The sequence below is a fragment of the Primulina huaijiensis genome, chromosome 8 (assembly GCF_012295235.1).
Source record: "Primulina huaijiensis isolate GDHJ02 chromosome 8, ASM1229523v2, whole genome shotgun sequence".
NCBI classification, from domain to species: Eukaryota; Viridiplantae; Streptophyta; class Magnoliopsida; order Lamiales; family Gesneriaceae; genus Primulina; species Primulina huaijiensis.
This window is the reverse complement of record NC_133313.1, coordinates 5,126,948-5,147,529: the sequence shown is the minus strand read 5'-3', so window position 1 is coordinate 5,147,529 and position 20,582 is coordinate 5,126,948. Positions and strand designations below refer to the sequence as shown.

Below are 20,582 nucleotides of genomic sequence, written 5' to 3'. Positions count from 1 at the left end.
CCCAGACAAGTGGTCAAGTTGAGGTGTCTAATCGAGAAATCAAGCGAATTTTGGAAAAAGTGGTGGGAGTCAGTAGGAAAGATTGGTCGGTCAGGTTAGATGATGCTCTTTGGGTATATAGGACTGCTTTTAAAACACCTATAGGCACTACACCATATAGGTTGTTGTTTGGTAAAGCATGTCATGTACCTGTAGAATTGGAGCATCGAGCGTATTGGGCCACAAAAGCATTGAACTTTAATTTTACTGATGCAGGTGAACGACGTCTACTGCAACTGGATCAGTTAGAGGAATTCCGGAACCTGGTATATGATCTTGCATTGTCATACAAGGAGAAGACGAAGAGGGCCCATGATAAGCGAATCATCGAGAGGGAATTCAAGGAAGGGGACAATGTTCTACTCTACAACTCCCGATTGCGACTATTTCCTGGAAAATTGAAGTCACGATGGGCTGGACCATTCGTGATCTCTAAAGTATACCCGTCGGGAGCCGTAGAACTGCACGATGGGAAAGATGGGACATTCATGGTCAATGCCCAGCGACTGAAGTACTACATGGGTGGCATAATGGAGCCACACCTTGGAATCACCCGGTTCCAAGACAATTCAAACTGAGACCGGCCGACAGTCTAGCTCTCGACTGTAAATTGAGAACTACTTTTCTTTCCCCTCTCTTGCATTTAATTTAATTTTATCTTTCTTGATTTTGTTTTATATTTTTAATGTTGTTTGTTCTTATATTTATATATACGGTGCTAGATCCACCAGGAGCAAGTGAACATCAACTTTCAGGCACAGTTTACCCACCTCGATTCCATGATGCGCACCATGCTCATCCACGGGGGCATGGACCCAGGGGCAATACCACCACAGCCGCCGTTCGTTCCTCCTTTTCAGTTCCAGTATGACTATCTCCCGCAAGGGGATGCCGCGGGAGTACCACCACCGGAGTACGACGACAAGGAGCCTTGATCAGGGGAGTTTACTGTTTCCCTTGCATTTCTTTTCTTTCTTTTGTCTACTCCTTTATTTGTGGTCCGCATTATTGTTCGTTCGGTCATTTATTTTTTGCTTTTGTTGCTGTGTTTGCATTCATGTTTGCATGTGTGTTTCCCATCTTTTGTGCAATGGGGACATTGCACACCTTTAGTATGAGGGGGTCGTCGTTCGTCTTGGTTTGCTTGCATATTTATCTTGCATAAGTGTCAGTTGATGGTGAATTTAGACGATTGGTAGCCAGTGATGATTTTGGGATAAATGAACAGCATGTTACTTAGACCTATCAATCGTTATGAATCCCCTGGTATTTTGAAATTTGTTTATGCGCACATAGTGGATTTTAATAGTGGTGTCAATGATAGTTAAGTTCAAAATAATCTGTGAGGGGAACTGGAGAAACAGAAGATGCGAGTAGAACTTGAATGAGTACCTGTTGAAATGAGTGACTACCCAGTAACATGAATTCAAGTAGAAAATCAAAAGTATTCCTTAAACATCCTTCATCCAATCGTGCATAGGACCTATAAATCCGCTCCGAGGCCAGACTAATAAACATATACTATATCCAAAGCCTAGGGAGTACGCATGAGAAAACTATGAACTATGCACCAGGAAAAAAAAATTTTGGTATAAAAAAAGGGATGTAAGGTGTGGGGGAGCCAAAAAGGGGTGAAATCCTACCCCAAGGCTAAAAAGATGAAGATGTAAGGCGTTGAGAAATGTCAGAGAAAATTTTTGACAAAGTGCATAGTGAAAATGATCTACGTACTCCCCATCTTTCTTGACCACTTGAGCCGTTGGTTATTGACTCCCTACATTTTGTTGTTGTTCAACTATGGAACTCTACCACTGTTTGTGTTTACTGGTTGGTCCCAAATAGAAACAGGACTCAGAAAAGAGAACCTTGCGTTGACTGGTTAATTCGGCAACCCACATGATTTGCGAATAAAACTGTCAGAAACACAAGCTAGAAAGATCCACAGCACACAAGACCACATCTTTTGGAAAAATATTATTGTATTGTGAGGTTCTGAAAAAGGGGGGTGATTTATGTGGTGATTTGACTAAATGGATGTGGTTCACAACCCCGCTGAGGCAATAGATGTAAGTTTACTACTTCACCATCAGTTTAGTTTGTTTTATTCTCCTCATTCTGTGTTGGTTGCATGTTGAGTGTAGTTTGTAACCTGTTTGGCTTGAGGACAAGCCAAAGATTAGTATGAGGGGGTTGATAGTAGTAGTTTTTACGTGTTTTGTGGCATTAGTTTGTGTGTGTTTGCATTGTGCATGCGTACTTTTTGTTTACATTTTGTGCATTGTAGAGTAAACATTTTCATTTGATCATGTCTCACCTGGGCGTATCGAATTGGCAGGTAAACTGGCTGGAAATCGGAAATCGGAGCAAAGTGTGCCAACAAGAAGTTTCGGGACAGAAGAGACGGCGCTCGGGCGGTGAAATTCTACCGCCCGAGCGCGAGAAGCGACTCAAAGGAGAAAAACTACAGAGTATGTGGCGCTCGAGCGGTAATTCTCTACCGCCAGAGCGCCGAAAGATGAACTCCACACTTGTTTTACAGAATGTGTGGCGCTCGAGCGGTAATTCTCTACCGCCCGAGCGCCACTTAATTTTGGCAAGATTTGGCAGCCGATTTTTTTTCCTTATTTTAGGAGGGTGGCTGATATGGCAAGGAGAGGGTCGAGATTTGAGGATTATTCAGACATTGTTGAAGATTCAAGACAAGCTTTGGAGAGGATTGAGCGCTTGGATTGAAGATTCGACACTTCCCGGGCACCGTTCTTTGCGTTTTTCGTCGATTCTAGTATTTCTAACTTAGTTTTTATTTTCTAAACTTTGTTTTGTTGATTTCAATCATGATTTCTAGTAGCTAACTTTCATAGTTGTTGGGATTTGAGGGGATCCTACCCCAAAACGTTGAATTAATTGAATTCAGTTTCGATTTCTGGTTTATTCTTGATTATACAATTGTTTTCTCCGTGTTGTTAGAACATAGCTAATTTTAACAACGTTTTCATATTGCGAGTGACTTCGAGAGAATAGCTTGTGATAGGAACGAGTATTATAATCCGTGGATCTACAATTTACATAGATATATGAAATTGGATACGCGTCGATAGTCATAGTCCGAAGGGTCGAAAACTAGGGGATTTCATAGATCGAAATGCGATTCACTCTTGATAAATAATTAAAGATATTTAATTACTTCATTGAGTCGAATTAGTTTGGCATAGCTCGAGAGAGTGTGTTCAATTGACTAGGAAATCCTGTCGGAAGCGTAAACCAATATCGAACGAATTAACTAATTAATGATGGGTAGGTGAACCGATATTCCCAACAAATCCGTCTTGTCATTGAATCTTAATCAACCATTTTAGATATTATCTTCGTTTAGCATTTATTGAATCTTTTTATTTGCATTTCTTGTTTAAGAACAGTAGTGTAAAACAATCAAATCAATTTCCGTTGCTAAATGTTCAATAACTGAAAATAATAATTGTTAAATACAGTCTTCCGTGGAACGATACTCGTACTCACGTACATTATACTATTACTTGACATCGTGCACTTGCGATTAAATTTGAGCATACAAAACCATATTTTTATTAAGGATTTCACAGTGCAAGTTTTGCTCGATCACCCCCACTTGCTGAGTATTTCCCAAAATACTCACCCCTTACTTCCTCCCCACCCAGATAAGAACGAAGAGCAAATGGATGAAGAGGAGCAAGAGCAATTTTGGGGATGGTAGAAGATCTCGAGTTATCCCAGAAGTTTTAAAGCTTAGTTTATGTTTATCGCTTCTGCACTATTAAAATATTTTTAATCAGTTTATTTTGGTATTAAAGTTGTAAAGACGATTTTTTTTTTTGTTGATTATGAGAAATAAACTCGTTTTGGTATATACTGTACTACGAGGCTTGTTGTTTGACGATTATGTGATTGTTGAGCAACGCCGGTGTCGACTAACCCCGGTCTCGGGGCGTGACATTAAAGTGGTATCAGAGCCGCCAGGTTCATAATCCGGTTGAGAAAAAAAAATCGAAAAAAAAAATTTACAAAGTTAAAAAAAATTCGGTGGAATTTTTTTTAACGGCCGATGCTATCCCCTCCAAAATGGTCCAACGAGCGAAAATCACCACTTTGTCGTGAGGTATGGGTCCAAATCGCGAAATTCCTTCGTTTAGGCCTCTGAAACGTCGTTTTTGCCGTTTTAGGAAATATTCGTAGACCTTATAACTTATCATAGGAAATTTCGAATTCGATTCTGCCACTTGTTCTGAACTCCATATAACATATGCTTTTGGCCCATATGTTAATCTAGAAAATTTCTATTTTTGGAGATTTTTTGGAAAAATCTCGTTCGATCACTTCGACAGTCCCTTTTATTTCCCAAGTTTACTATTCGATACCTTACATATTGATATCTTCGATTGTATTCTGAGCATTTCCCTTTTTCTTGATTTTAGGAAACGGCTCGTACCATGTTCACAGCTCGTAAGAGTGTCATCACCCCTGTCCTAGACAAGGATGAGATTATCGAGAACCTTCAGGCATCCCTAGATCAAGAGAGAGAAGACAATGCGGAGTTGGTAGGAGATTTGAATAACCTTCTAGTCACAAGACACGACTTAGAGGAGCAGAGAGCACCTCCAGTCAGAGGTCCAGAGGTTTACTCACTACTATGAGAAGGCAGAACAGGAGCTCGATGCGAACAAAGAATTCCTAGCAGCTGCTTAGGCCGAGATAGCGGAGCTTAAGGCTCAAAGAGAACAAATCTGCTTTGTGGCGGTGCAACGTCATAATCAAGATGCAGCAACTATCCAGGAACTGCAAATGTCCGTGCATAAATTAACCCTACACCATGAACAGCTCCTCAATGAGGTCCATCAGCTGGAGGAAGTTCTCATCAATGTGCAGCTCAAAATAGAACCAATAGAAGGCCCAATAGAGGGTGAGGCAGTGGAAGACGGCGAGGTTGCAGACGATTGAGTGTTAGAGTCCCTAGTAATAAGGATTTGTAATCCAATTGCTTCTCTTGCTTTCTTTGGCATTTCGAAGACTTTAATCTGTATTTCCTTCATTTGAATTCAATAAAAATTTATTTGATTTATTCCTTGGATAATTTCGTAATTGAGCCATTATTATCGCATTATCCCTGTTGTTACAACAAATTCTTAGAACTTGCAATTATAGGAAATGGCTGGCAGACTCCCGAGACAAAACCACAATCCGCGCCATGCTAATACCAACCGTGATGACGGAGAAGAGGATGGACCCCCGCCAGCAGTCAACCTGAGCCGAGCCGATCTCATGGCCATCGCACGATAGTAGCAACAACACTACAAGGGTTGGGGAACCGGAACGTCAATCACCCACCTCCTCCTCCACCACCAAATGGAATCAAATTCCACTACGAATAACTACGAAAGAACAGATGCCCAATATTTGTGGGTGATTCAGATCCTGAAGCATCCCAGAATTGGATCAAGAATGTTGAGACTCAACTACGACTACTCGAGATTCCTGAGATACTCAAAGTAGACGTGGTCGTACCTTTTCTGGAAGACAAGGCAAGTAAGTGGTGGGAAGCAGTTTCATCGCCATGACTGCTGCTGTAGGAGCAATAATGTGGCAACAGTTTAAGGACGCCTTCCTTAAGCAATACTACCCAGCAGAATTTAGAATGCAAAAGCACAGTGAATTTGAGAATTTTGTCCAAACTCCGGGGATGTCGGTGATCGAATACACCTCTTACTTCAATGCGCTAGGAACGTATACCCCGACGATTATGACAGATGAAGTTCTGAAGATGCACCGATTTAAGAAGGGATTGAACAGCCAAATCCAATCGGCTTTAGCGGTCTACCAGCCAACCAATTTTTCAAACCTGATGGGCGCAGCTATCCGAGCCGAAACAGATATCCAACGAAGAGAGTTGGAAAACAAGAACAAGCGCCCATTTAATGGCAAACCTTCTCAGAACGAACAAAAGTTTAAGAAGCAAAACCAGTCCGACAGGCAATCCGATGGACCTTCGTACGCCACAAACCACTCAGAAGTTAGCCAGTGCCCCACATGTCATCTCCGACACAGTGGAGAGTGTCGTCGATTAAGTAGAACTTGCTTCGGTTGTGGGAAGCCAGGACACCACATCGCAGATTGTCCCGAAGCCACCAACAAGACAGCTAGACCCAACAAAGGAACCGGGCCAACAACGGGAGCAAACCCCAACAAGCCAAGGGAGATCAAACCTAACGCAAGAGTGTTTGCCATAACCCATGAAGAGGCAGACGATGCCAATGATGAAGTGTCAGGTAACATCCAAATTCAGAAAGTGCCTTCTTACGTATTGTTTGACTGTGGTGTTGCACACACTTTTGCATTTAAGGAATCGCTAATAAATTAGGACATGAGCCAGAAAAATTAGTTGAGCCTTTAGGATAACAACTCCTACAAGTAAGACTATTTGCGATTCATAGAGAGTCTAGAACGAAGACGACGCTCTATCCCTTACGTCAAGGTACAACGATATAATCACGTAGAAAAGGAAGCCACGTGGGAGCTGAGAGAAAGAATGCGAGAAAAATATTCTATTCGAGGATCAAGTCAACCCAAGTTTCGAGGACGAAACTTCCAATAAGGAGGGAAGGATGTGAGAACCCAAATTTTTAAGTTCATAATTAATTAATAGACATGTATGAGAATTTATTTTCGAGTTATAATAAATTCAAAAATATTAATAATACATGGTGTTTGAGATTCAAAGCCAATAAATACATGAATTTTGAATCCAGTGCAAGAGATACACCTTAAATTCGAAATTAAGGATGGATATCAACATAATTAGAAAGAAATATTAAATACAAGGAAGTTTTTCTCAACAAGGAATCATATCAATATTTATGGAAGGAGTATCTCAATATTTATGGAAGGAACATCTCCAAATTTTGGAAAGAATATCAACCGAATTATGGAAAGATTTTCACCCCACCCCTATAAATACCAACCCATTCCATTCAAAATTTTCACACCTCACATTCGAACTTTCTCTCTTGAATTTTCGAAACTCTCCTCTCCAATTTCTGCCGAGGAGCGAAGCTCTGCTGCAGTCCAAACCCAGAAGGAATTTCGACCTCCCAGTACATAAACCTTTCACGTTCTTTCATCCAAATCTGAGGTAAGTGGAATTTTGCTATATTATAATTTACACACTTGTCCTTCGTAAGTGTGTTTTTGCTATATTATAATTTGCACACTTGTCCTTTGTAAGTGCGCTTCTGTTATGTATATATTTTTTCGTAAGTGAGCTTTTGTTTGCCACACTTGTTCTTCGTAAGTGGGCTTGTTTTAAAATATGCTGCGTATTAATTATTTCATTTTTGAAAGTTCGTTCGAGCATAATTCTTTGTTCACGTATATTTCCTTCAAGATTTGTCAAATTATATGTTCAAAGCACTGTTAGGATTCGATTGGATATGGGAAAGGATTTTCGAACTATGACCCTTATACGGTGGGATGGTAACCGTTGTACGGCCTCACTCCATAGAGAATTAACATATTGGACATGGCCTCACTCCTTAGAGGATTAACATATAGGAGACTGATATCAGGAAACCATGGAAATGGGATGACTTTCAGTGCTAAACAAGTATGCTATACGAGTATGATATGTGATGACATGTTATGATTATGAAATATGAATATTCGTTATTATTCAAGTTACGATATGCTATGTAAATTCGAATTCAAGTATATGTATATGTTGCTTCATGTCTCGAAAGGCCCCCCACTTGCTGAGTATTTCCCAAAATACTCACCCCTTACTTCCTCCCCACCCAGATAAGAACGAAGAGCAAATGGATGAAGAGGAGCAAGAGCAATTTTGGGGATGGTAGAAGATCTCGAGTTATCCCAGAAGTTTTAAAGCTTAGTTTATGTTTATCGCTTCCGCACTATTAAAATATTTTTAATCATTTAATTTTGGTATTAAAGTTGTAAAGACGATTGTTTTTTTTGTTGATTATGAGAAATAAACCGGTTTTGGTATATACTGTACTACGAAGCTTGTTGTTTGACGATTATGTGATTGTTGAGCAACGCCACTGTCGACTAACCTCGGTATCGGGGCGTGACAATATAACCTTTAGAATTGTTATTTGTTACAACTTACATATGATTCTTATAAAAATATCATCATGCAATCATATATTAAACCATTTTGTATATTGTATGTTTTTTTTTTGTTTTTCTTAAATAACTTGAAAGCCGAGAATCAAATCTTATATATTGATACATGTATTGTTTAAACTTTTAGCAGTGGTTAGGGGTGGGAAAAAATACCGAATTTTCGGTATACCGAGATTACCGTACCAAAAATATGCCAAATTTACCGAATTTTCGGTATACCGAAGATTTCGGTACGGTACGGTAACAATACCAAATTTTTCGGTACGGCAACGGTATGCAATTTGAAAATTTCGGTATATATCGAAATATTGAAATACCGAAAAAATATACAAAAATTTTAAAATATATAATATTTTAAAACAATAAATTTATAAAAATTTTAAAATGTAATGTTTTTTTCGGTATAAAACGATTTATGCCGATACCGTACCGAAATCTCGTTATACCGTACAATTTCAATATAATCGGTATGTTAGTTATATAAATCGGTACACCGAAAATTTCGATACGGTATCGGTATGAATTTTCTTATACCGTAATTTTCGATACGTTATATGGTATAAAATTTTCGGTACGGTACGGTTTTCCAACCCTAGAAGTGGCTAGTGACTCAAAAATAATTATATTAATTGATGTTTATTAAATCATGTTAATATCATATGTTGACTTATGCGATGATCCTAAGAAAAATTCAGCCAAAGTTCAACCAACTGAAGAGGTTAATAATCTTGGTTGTAAGAATACTAATAAAAATCTTGATGATGTAAGAGAACTTGACAAAGATTGAGACAGTGCGAATGATGAAATGTCTATATGGATTATTTAGTAAATTGCTACAAATATGTTCATTTAAAAGTTAGATTAAACTATGTAGTCCAATGGTTAATTCTAAAATATTCCTGAATTTGGAACATTAATAGTATGTATGTATGTATGTTTTTGTGTGTGTGTGTGTGTGTGTGTGTGTACGTAAATATAATTAATTATTTTGTATGTATATGTATTTGCGTGTGTGGGTCATGTCTTAAACCATTATTTAAAATTTAAAATGATTTTATGGTTTAAATACATTCCAGAATCTTGATTAAATAGACTTGTAAAACCAGATGTTATAATCACATTCAAGTAAGTAACTGATTCGAAATTAGTTAACTTAATTTTGAACTATCAAACTATTTATTTTATATATGTGTGTGGGGGGAGCATGTGAGCCACTTCTTGTTTCCTTATAGTGAAAGTGCTGCATGATAGAGATTATGATCTGGATTCTGTTATTTCATTCTTCTTTAATTCGGAGGTTCTATCAGCATGTGTATTTAATATTTGTTATTGTGAAAGCTTTTGTCGTTATTATAGGAATGTATTGAATAATTTGTCTTTAGATAATGATCTAGATGATGATGATGAATACATTAATTATGTGGGAGAAATTGTCAAAGAAGAAGATAATTTGAGACATCAATTCGTAGAACTCGGAGATGTAGTTATTTATTATTGTAAGTTTTAATTAATGATATTAGGTATTTAGTATCTTAAATAAAAGTTTGTATTCAAAATTTAAATAAAATATGATGGACACACTTAGAAAGAAAATTATATTTTTGAGTACTTGACTATCTTTATTAATTACTACATGCGATTCGAGGTAAGAACTCCGGCCTTACATTTTTCATATGGTGTGTATATCGAGGAAATTTTTGGGATGATACAGAACTGGGACTAGCCCGAGAAATGTTGTAGGCAGGTAAAGCGTAGTATGTCTTTAGTTCCTAATGAGCTGATTGATATACCGTATAGTAGACTGGCGGAAAAATGGTCGCTACGACAGTGTACACGAGCTTTGCATGTTGCTCGAGCTGTTATTTCACTGTATTTACTGATTGTGCCGTTTCTGATAATCCGATTACCCGTGCATGTGGTATATGCATTTTTCGTTGATGTTTTGAAGTTCAAATGTCATCCTAGATACTTTCTATCACTACAAGAAATTCTGCATACAACAACGCACATACGACAACGGTTTTTCAAAAAAAACCGTTGTCGTATGTTTTTTAACAACGGTTTTATCGAAAATCGTTGTCTTTTGGGGGCCAAAGACAATGGTTTTTAAAAATCGTTGCTTTTGGGGGTCAAAGACAACAGTTTTTAAAAACCGTTGTCTTTTTTGGGTCAAAGACAACGGTTTTTGGGGTGAATGACAACGGATAAAAATATTCTTGATAAAATTATTTAAAAAACTAAAAGTAGTTGATTGTTGCTAAAATTATATTTGGAAACAATTTTAATTTTTGAAAGGTAAAAATATGTTAATTGTAGTGTCTCGACTATCATAAATAATATGATACCTTATTTTGATATTATGTAAAATATTATTTTATATCTTTTGAAATAAAATTTTGGTCTAGCGTCGTCGTAAATTTTCAAATCTCATTTTTTAGGGATTTGGGTGTTACACCATTATTACTATTATTAGTATTTTTTAGGTCGAAAACATTTTTGTGTAAAAAATTATAAAACTTATCTATATTATTTTTTATACGATTTTTTTTTACAATTATTAGTGCTCATTCCCGCATATTGTGTGCTTTTACGGTTGTAATAAATTTTTAAACATGATAATTTTTGTTCTTTTCTAATTATGATTTTTTTCATATTTTTTGTTATGGTTGATATAGAAATTTAAAAATATAGATAAACATAAATATTTTTTATATTTTTGAAAGTGGATAAGATATGTTAGTTATAGAAAATAAATTTTTATGATATTTTTTTAAAGTAAAAATTGAGTACTTTTGTAATTTGATTTGGATATTTTTGGTCCTAAACGGTGCCACATTAATTATTCTTCCCTCAAAAGTCTCTTTTACTATTTTTAGTTTTTATTCTCAAAATTATAATAAATAAACCAACCAATAAAGCATTAGTTTTTATCACATTAAATAATTAAATTAAAATATTTTATTCATTATTGAATCATGTTTATTGGATAAGAGACTAGTACGATTGTGCTTACACACAAAACCAGTGACGGAGTCAGGTTTTCGTTTCTATCCGAGCTAGAATTTTCTAAACCATGATTGAGCTAATATTGACAAATGGAACCTCGAACTACCGGAAAATGTGATAAAATTTTATGTATAAAAAATATCGAAAAAAAACAATTCACTCGGGTGGAGCAACACATGGCTCCGCCCGTGCACAAAACTAATCAGTTTCTCTACTAATTAAAAATAAATTGCATGCGCTATTCTTCTAAACTTAATTTTTATCTAAAAAAAAAAAAAATTGTTGACTCGCGTTAATTTTTGGGTGTGAAAAATATTATCCTATAGTTTTCCGTGTGTGTGTAAGATTAATATTATTTATTATGGCATGTTTTTAGTAATTTATTCTCATATAATATGATTTTTAATGCAATACGGTTTTATATTATTTGATTTAATAAGTCAATTATCATGCATTCATATTTTCATACGTCAACTGATATATATATATTCATGCAAACTAGTCTCCTATGTCCAATGGGAGTCCCGAAGTTATCGGTTCTACAGTTGTACTTGGATTATAACTCTCTTTTGATTCTCTATAAATACGCCCTTGGGCGAGATCTTGTGGTACGTTTGCTGAATTTGGTCTTCTTGATTGAGAAAAAAAAACTGGGTATTACAGTTGAGCTGGTAATATAGAATGGAGGGTGAAGCAAAAGATATCGAGGTTGGCTGCGGCGGCGAGGTTCACAATGAAGAGGAGGCGGCTATGGAGAAGGCCTTTGAGGAGACGGCGGTTCCGTCTTGGCGGGAACAGATAACGATTCGATCTATGGTGACGAGTCTGGTGTTGAGCCTTGTGTTCAATGTGATCGTGTGCAAGTTGAATCTGACGACGGGGGTTATACCTTCTCTAAACGTGGCGGCGGGGCTTCTAGGGTTTGCAATGGTGAAGACTTGGACTATTTTGTTGGAGAACTGCGGTCTTTTGAAGCAACCAGTGGCGGAGCCAGGAATTTGGTGCTACCTGGGCTAGAATTTTAATGTCTAACATCTTTTAATATTTTAAATTGATCTACCCGGATTAATATCAAATTCATCCAAAATTATACAAAAATTTACATATAAATTTTTTAAAAAAAATTTGTACCAGCTAAAGCCCGAGTGCCGAGGGCTGTACCTCCGCCCCTGGAAGCAACCCTTTACCAGACAGGAGAATACTGTCATACAAACTTGTATCGTTGCGTCTTCTGGCATAGCTTTTAGCAGTATGTTTCCCTCTCGCTACTTCAACAATATCTTGACAAATACTGCCATTGTATCGTTTGTCTTGTGGGATATAACAATGAAGAACATATAATTCATAGATGATACAATAATTTTTTTAAAACAAGGATATATAATCAATTAATATCGATCTCATCTTTTGGTGTTATTATATAACGTCAAGAAATTAATTAATGATCCACAATGAATTCATTTGTGTTGAATGATGAGATGTGCAGGTGGGACAGCAAGTTATCTGTTGGCCATGACTCCTAAGATTGCCGCAGCTGGAAGCGCTGCAATAAACGTGAAGGAACTGTCTGTTGGATGGATGATTGGATACCTTTTTGTTGTCAGCTTTGTGGGTTTATTCTCAATAGTACCACTCAGAAAGGTTCGATCGCAATTAATTTCTTTTAGAAAACAAGAATTCAATGATCATGGTTCAATTTGCTGTCATATTTACTTGGAGTTTTGAAATTTTAGGTCATGATCTTGAAGTACAAATTGTCATACCCCAGTGGAACTGCCACTGCATACCTTATCAACAGTTTTCACACTCCTAAGGAGCCAAACTAGCCAAGAAACCGTTGGGAATTAAACTATCAAAGATCAAACTAATTTAAGAGAAAAATCAATCTATTCAATTCATAGATTTAATTTACAGAAAGAAATAAAAACTCTCAGATCCTCACAGCACTCTCAAGGCTCTCCTCTACTTGGGATTAGGATTCCTCAACTGGGAATGAGATAATTTGAACAACGAGCTGAAGCTTCTATTTATAGAGGATATTCTGCACATGTTAATGGGTGTGAATGGAAGATGGCAGTCATTGGAGAATCAACAATAGCTGCACCTACCGTTGAAGAAGTGGACCTTCTAGATGGTGGCTGGAGATTTCCAATTTGAGTTCTTCAATTCTCCCCCTCCAGCCATATCCAAAACAAGCATTCCAGCTATGTCTCTGCATAGCTCTAACTTTTCTCGAGTTACCATTTTTGTCAACATATCTGCTGGATTCTCCTTCGTATGAATCTTAACTAGTCTCAACAGTTGTCGATCCATAACTTCACGTATCCAATGATATTGAATATCAATATGCTTTGTACGAGAATGGTACATGGAGTTCTTGCTTAAGTCGAGAGCACTTTGACTGTCACAATGTACCTTGTACTCTTTCTGCTTGATTCCAAGTTCTTGAAGACATCGCTTTAGCCACAACATTTTTTTCCCAGCTTCAGCGACAGCAATATACTATGCTTCTGTTGTGGATAAAGCAACACACTTCTGCCGTCGTGACTGCCATGAGACAGCTCCCTCCGCGAAAGTGTAGATATATCCTGAAGTAGATTTGCTACTATCGATATCTCCGGCCATATCTGCATCCGTATAGCCCTCCAATATTGGATCAGCTCCCCCGTAACAAAGACATAATTTAGTAGTACCCTTTAGATACCTGAGAATCCACTTTACTGCCTCCCAATGCTGCTTCCCAGGGTTGGAGAGAAAACGACTCACCTTTCCCACTGCATGAGCAATATCTGGCCTTGTGCATACCATTGCATACATCAAACTTCCAACAGCTGAAGAATATGGTATTGATGACATTTCCCCGATCTCTTTCTTTGATAAAGGACATGCACTCTTGCTCATCTTGAAATGATTGGCAAGTGGAATGCTGACTGGTTTGGTGTTGTTCATGTTGAACCTCTTGAGCACACATTCAATGTACTTCTCCTGAGATAACCATAACCGTTGGTTGTTTCTGTCTCGAACAATCTGCATTCCCAAAATCTGTTGAGCTGGTCCTAAGTCTTTCATTTCAAAAAACTTAGAGAGTTCATTCTTCAACTGACTAATCTTCGTTGCATCCTTTCCCACGATCATAATATCGTCTACATAAAGTAGAAGAGCAACGAAACTCCCGTATGAAAATTTCTGAATGTAAACGCACTCATCTGCAACAGTTTTCTTATAGCCTTGACTTGCCATGCATGAGTCAAACTTCTTGTACCACTGCCTTGGTACCTGCTTTAGACCGTACAAGCTTTTCTTAAGCTTGCAAACGAGGTTATCACCTGAAACCTCAAAACTTTCTGACTGCTCCATATAGATTTCTTCTTTTAAATCTCCATGAAGAAAAGCTGTCTTCACGTCCATCTGTTCAAGCTCCAAGTTCATACTTGCTACCAAGCCAAGTATAACTCGGATTGAAGTCATCTTGACTACTGGTGAAAATATCTCATCAAAGTCAATTTCTTTCTTCTGTTGGAATCCTTTGACTACCAATCGTGCTTTGTATTTCACCACTTGTCCGCTGCCGTCTTTCTTCATCTTGAACACCCATTTGTTTCTTAGTGCCTTCTTCCCTTTTGGAAGTTCTACGATCTCATAAGTGTGATTCTTCTGCAAAGATTCCATCTCATCTTGCATTGCTGACAACCATGTTTCTTTGTCCTTATGAGATAGTGCTTCTTGGAAACTCTCTGGTTCTCCATCTTCAGTAAGCAGAAGGTACTCGGATTCCGTATATCTTCTAGATGGAATCCGTCCTTGTTCAGACCTACAAACTTCTGGAATAGTCTGAGAAGATTCACCATCATCTTGGCCTTGTGATGGTCCTGGAACATCTAGTGGAGTGGGTTGTGGCTCCCCCTGCTCAACACCCTCTTCTTCCTCAGCTTCTGCTTCTGGCATGTATTCTGTCACTATATCGAACGGGTTTAGTGCTGCATCTGAATTTAGAGCACCAACATTTGACTTCTGAGACATTGTAGGTTTTTCAATGTCTTCTATTGTCTGACTTTCATGGAACACAATGTCCCTGCTTCTGATCACTTTTTTCTCCTTTGGATCCCATAGTCTGTATCCAAATTCTTCATCTCCATAGCCAATGAAAATGCATGGAGTGGTCCTTGCATCAAGCTTTTGTCTGAGCTCCTTGGATACATGTGCGTACGCCAAACATCCAAATACTCTTAAGTGTGAGTATGATGGATCCTTTCCAGACCACAGTTTCTCCGGAACTTCAAAATTCAGTGGTACTGAAGGTGATCTGTTGATCAGGTAACAGGCGGCTCTGACTGCTTCTCCCCAGAATGATTTTGGCAGTTTAGCCATACTGAGCATACTCCGAACACGTTCCATGATTGTCCGGTTCATTCTTTCGGCTACACCGTTGTGTTGAGGGTTGCGAGGGACCGTCTTCTCATGTCGAATGCCGTATGTTTTGCAATACGCATCGAACACCTTGGAAGTGTATTCGCCTCCATTATCTGACCGGAGACACTTCAATTTCTTCCCAGTCTCACGTTCTACCATGACATGAAACATTTTGAAGTATTCGAATACCTGGTCCTTCATTTTAAGGAAATAGACCCACACCTTTCGAGAAGCATCATCAATGAACGTCAGAAAATATTTATTTCTGCCTAGTGATTCATCCTCCAGGGGACCGCAAACGTCAGAGTGTACCAGACTGAGCAACTCTGATCTTCTCGTTGAATAGGAACTGAATGAGACTCTGTGCTGCTTACCAAATAGACAATGATTGCAAGGATCTGGCGCAGCATCTTTGTCAACGCTGATAAGCTCTTTCTTTATTAGGGTAGACAACCCTTTCTCACTCATATGGCCGAGTCTCTGGTGCCATAAATTTTGAGAACCCTCCTTCTCAGCTATGTTGAGGGTGTCTACACATATCTTCATGTGAGTCTTGTACAGTGTGCCACAAATGTGTCCTCGAGCGACTATCAAAGCACCCTTTGACATCTTCCATGTGCCATTGCTGAAATGATTATCATAGCCCTGGTTGTCAAGGGCGATTCCAGAAAGAAGATTGAGCCGAAGATCTGGCACATGTCGGACATCCTTCAAAGTGATTGTACTTCCAACACTTGTCTTTATTTGGATATCTCCAATTCCTACAATCCAAGAGGAACTGGAATTTCCCATCTTCACTGCTCCAAAGTCACCAGCTTTGTATGTCATGAAGTATTCCTTGTGCGGAGTCACGTGGTAGGAAGTTGCAGTATCTACCACCCATTCTGTGTCTTCTTTTGAAACGTGAAGGCATGTCTCATTATGGGTCGAACAAAACGCTACATTTCCAGGAATGATGACTAGCGTTTCTCCACCTTTGTTCTTCGAATGGGAACTGCTCTGGCCTTGCTCCTCTAGCCATTTGTAGCAATTCTTCTTCATATGACCCTCTATTCCACAGTGATGACATTTATACGAAGGTTTTCTGCCATCGGTGGATCTGCCTCTGCTCTTGCTTCTGCCTCTCCATTTGCCTTTACCCCTTTGTTGTTTCTCTTGTTGTCTTCATCGGGGCTCTGTGACAAGGGCATGAGTCTGGTCTGTTCCCATATCCTTTCTCCTAGCCTCCTCGTTGAACAGGGCATCCTTAACCATGGACATGGTAAGTTTGCCATCTGGAGCCGAGTTGCTGAGAGAAACTACAAATGTTTCCCAGCTATCAGGAAGTGAACTGAGAAGTAGGAGTGCCTACATCTCATCTCCAAGCGGCATCTCTACAGACGATAATTGATTTACCAGACTCTGGTACTCACTGGTATGCTCGGCAACAGAAGTTCCACTTTTGAATTTTATATTGACTAACCGCCTCATCAACAGGGCTTTATTCCGAGCGTTCTTGGCCTGGTACATGTCCTCCAGCTTCTTCCAGAGAGCATATGCGTCTGTCTCCTGTGCAACATGGTGGAAGACACTATGATCAATCCATTGTCGGATTTGACCAATAGATTTCCGGTTTAATTTCCTCCACTCTGATGCTTTGGTTGGATCAGGATTTTCACCTTTCAATTCTACGGGATCGAACAAATCTTTACAACTGAGGAGATCTTCCATCCGAGGTTTCCACAGCGTGTAGTTGGTTGCCGTGAGCATAATCATAGCTCCAGAATATGATGTTGACTCTTCTGTGGTCATCTTCAATATTTATTTATCAAAATAAGAGCTGAATCTCGTAAAATGGAGTACATCGATGTGTCCGGAACGGCAGAAAATGGTGGAATAGGCACTTCGGGGTCAGAAATTCTATTGCTGAAAATTTTGGGATCACTATATAACTTTCTGATAGTTCATGGGTCTCTAAGTCATTACCAAAAGTTCAGGGGCCATTCTGTACTTTAGGAAAGATAAAGGACCATTTTGAAACGAGCAAAAAGTATAAGGACCAAAATGCAATTTTCAGAAAATTAAATAGTGCTGATGACGTGGCACTGACTGGACGCTTACGTTGCAATGACGTGGTGCTGACTGGACGCTTACATTGCAATGACGTGGCGGGCATTGTTCATCATCTTCTTCGTAAATAACTTTTGAAAAATCACAGAAAATTCGTACGATGTCCGATTTTCGATCTGAAAATACCCGTAGACTCGTGGGAACAAGAGCTACGTCGTGGTATAATCAAAACAAGATTTCAGAAACTTTCACGAAATCGAATTTTTCACAGAAAGCTCTCCTTCGATGGCTAATACCTCTAACCAGGCTCTGATACCACTTGTTGGAAATTAAACTATCAAATATCAAACTAATTTGAGAGAAAAATCAATCTATTCAATTCATAGATTTAATTTACAGAAAGAAATAAAAACTCTCAGATCCTCACAGCACTCTCAAGGCTCTCCTCTACTTGAAATTAAGATTCCTCAACTGAGAATGAGATAATTTGAATAACGAGCTGAAACCTCTATTTATAGAGGATATTCTGCACATGTTAATGGGTGTGAATGGAAGATGACAGCCATTGGAGAATCAACAATAGCTGCACCTACCATTGAAGAAGTGGACCTTCTAGATGGTGGCTGGAGATTTCCAATTTGAGTTCTTCAGAAACAAGTGTGGTGTCTTTTCAAATCCTTTGTCGGTAGCTTTTTCTTTGCATGTTTCAAGTGGTTCTTCGCTGCTAGTGATGGTTGTGGGTTCGATAGCTTTCCTACATTTGGTATCCAAGCTTTGAAGCAAAGGTTAGGCTCTATTACGCGCAGTCAGTTGCGAAAATTGTGCAGGCGAGTCATGCAAAGCGTACTAATATATGCCTACAGAAGTTTATTTATACACGTGTAATTTGATGTAGAGCAAGCCAGTAGTTAACTTGTGGGATTCTTCTTATAAGGTTATTTTTAACTTTGTTCAATCTATTCCAGGTTCAACTTTGATTTCTCAACTACATATGTTGGTGTTGGTATGATTTGCCCTTACATGGTTAATGTATCCTTACTCGTTGGCGCTATTCTTTCTTGGGGAATGATGTGGCCGTTAATCCAGACCAAGGAACGGAGTTGATATAAGACTGGTCTTAAAGGGAGCGATATTCATGGAATTCAAGGATACAGGGTAAGTACCAAGTAATCTCTAACTTTAATCTCATACATCGTCTTGTCTGTTACTTTCTTTAGTCCTCTCGTTCTCGTTTCTAGTAAAAAAGCTTTGTTGAATTTTCTTGAACAGGTCTTTATTGCTATTGCAATGATGCTTGGCGACGGCCTATTTCATGTAGTCTACATGGTGATAGTCTCCGTAAAAAATGTCATGGCACAACAATCAGAACAGAAACAAGTAAATGACACCATGCAGGAAGAGCAGCAGAGTGGATACTATGATGAAAAAAAGCGAAAAGAGTATTTCTTGAAAGATCAAATCCCAAATGCAGCTGTCGTAACTGGATACATCGTTTTGGCAGCTTTATCAGTCGGATTAATACCTGTGATATTTCATCAGCTAAAATGGTACCACGTACTTGTAGCGTACGCTGTTGCACCCATTCTAGCCTTCTGCAACGCCTACGGTTGTGGCCTAACAGACTGGTCTTTGGCGTCAAACTATGGAAAACTTGCGATCCTCATTTTCAGCTCGTGGGTCGGCCTAGAACATGGTGGGATCATTGCTGGGCTCGCCTCTTGTGGTGTGATGATGAGCATTGTGTCCACAGCCTCCGATCTGATGCAAGATTTCAAGACTGGATACTTAACTCTATCATCCCCTCGCTCTATGTTTTTTGGCCAAGTCTACGGCACGACCCTGGGCTGCATCATGTCGCCTCTCGTGTTCTGGTTCTTCTACAAAGCTTACAACGTGGGGGATCAAAATGGTTCGTATCCTGCTCCATTCGCCATGATGTATCGTGCTATATCTATTTTAGGAGTCGAAGGTTTCTCCTCACTGCCTAAGCACTGCTTGACCCTGATGATTGTGTTCTTTGTCTTGGCTGTGATGATAAATGTGCTGATTGAAATCCTGAAGAAATGTGACATCAAGATTTGCAAGTTCATACCGAGCCCGATGTGCATGGCAATACCGTTCTATCTTGGGGCGTATTTCGCCATAGATATGTGTGTTGGAAGCTTGATTCTGTTCTTATGGGAGAGGCAGAATAAGAAGGGTGCGAAGGAATATGGACCTGCGGTTGCCTCAGGATTGATCTGTGGGGATTCTTTGTGGGGAATACCTGGTGCTATATTGGCTCTATCTGGGGTTAACTCACCTATGTGCATGAAGTTTTTGTCTTCCTCAGTTAACACCAAGGTGGACAGTTTCCTTCGTGGTTGAATATGAAAAGTTCATGAATTTTTCTCGTCTAGTTCAGTTAGTGTCTGGTTTCATTATTTGTTTATTTAGGTTTTTAGTTGTTTTTGGTTTTGGGACAATTATAATCTCTTCTATTTTTTAGCTTATTAATATGTATATAAGGATTTAACCAAGTCTATTACTACAAATATCTAAGCATTACATTTGATGACATTGTCAAGTTTATATTAAAATTCCAGTCTACCTCGTCCACGATTCAACAAATGATTTGTTTAACTTCAAATCCACAATACACACACACACCGTTTATCTTAGAAATGAACACGATCCTGAAGAAGTAAAGAGTATAAACATCTTCTCTCCCTTTCTTATCTTAAAAATGAACATAATCCTGAAGAAACAAAGGGTATAATTATCTTCTCATATTAATTATCTCATCGAACTCAAAGTTTATAAATATTAAATTAATCAATCAAACACTTTTAACATACTATAATTAAAATCATAATAAATTTAATTTACGTTGATGTTATCATTGGGTATACACAGTTTAATCAAAAATT

At 38.5% G+C, this 20,582-nt stretch overlaps 1 protein-coding gene and 1 pseudogene across 1 annotated transcript in view; both read left to right on the top strand.

The window, feature by feature from the left end:
* The window catches only part of LOC140982548 (probable metal-nicotianamine transporter YSL7), a 39,007-nt gene extending 18,870 nt beyond the window's left edge, over nucleotides 1-20,137 (top strand). The window contains exon 6 of the transcript XR_012176302.1: nucleotides 20,110-20,137. The gene's annotated coding sequence lies outside the window, so the exon portion shown is untranslated. The remainder of the gene's footprint in view (nucleotides 1-20,109) is intronic.
* On the top strand, nucleotides 7,493-20,040 carry LOC140982332 (probable metal-nicotianamine transporter YSL7; annotated as a pseudogene).
* Nucleotides 20,138-20,582: the final 445 nt, after the last annotated feature.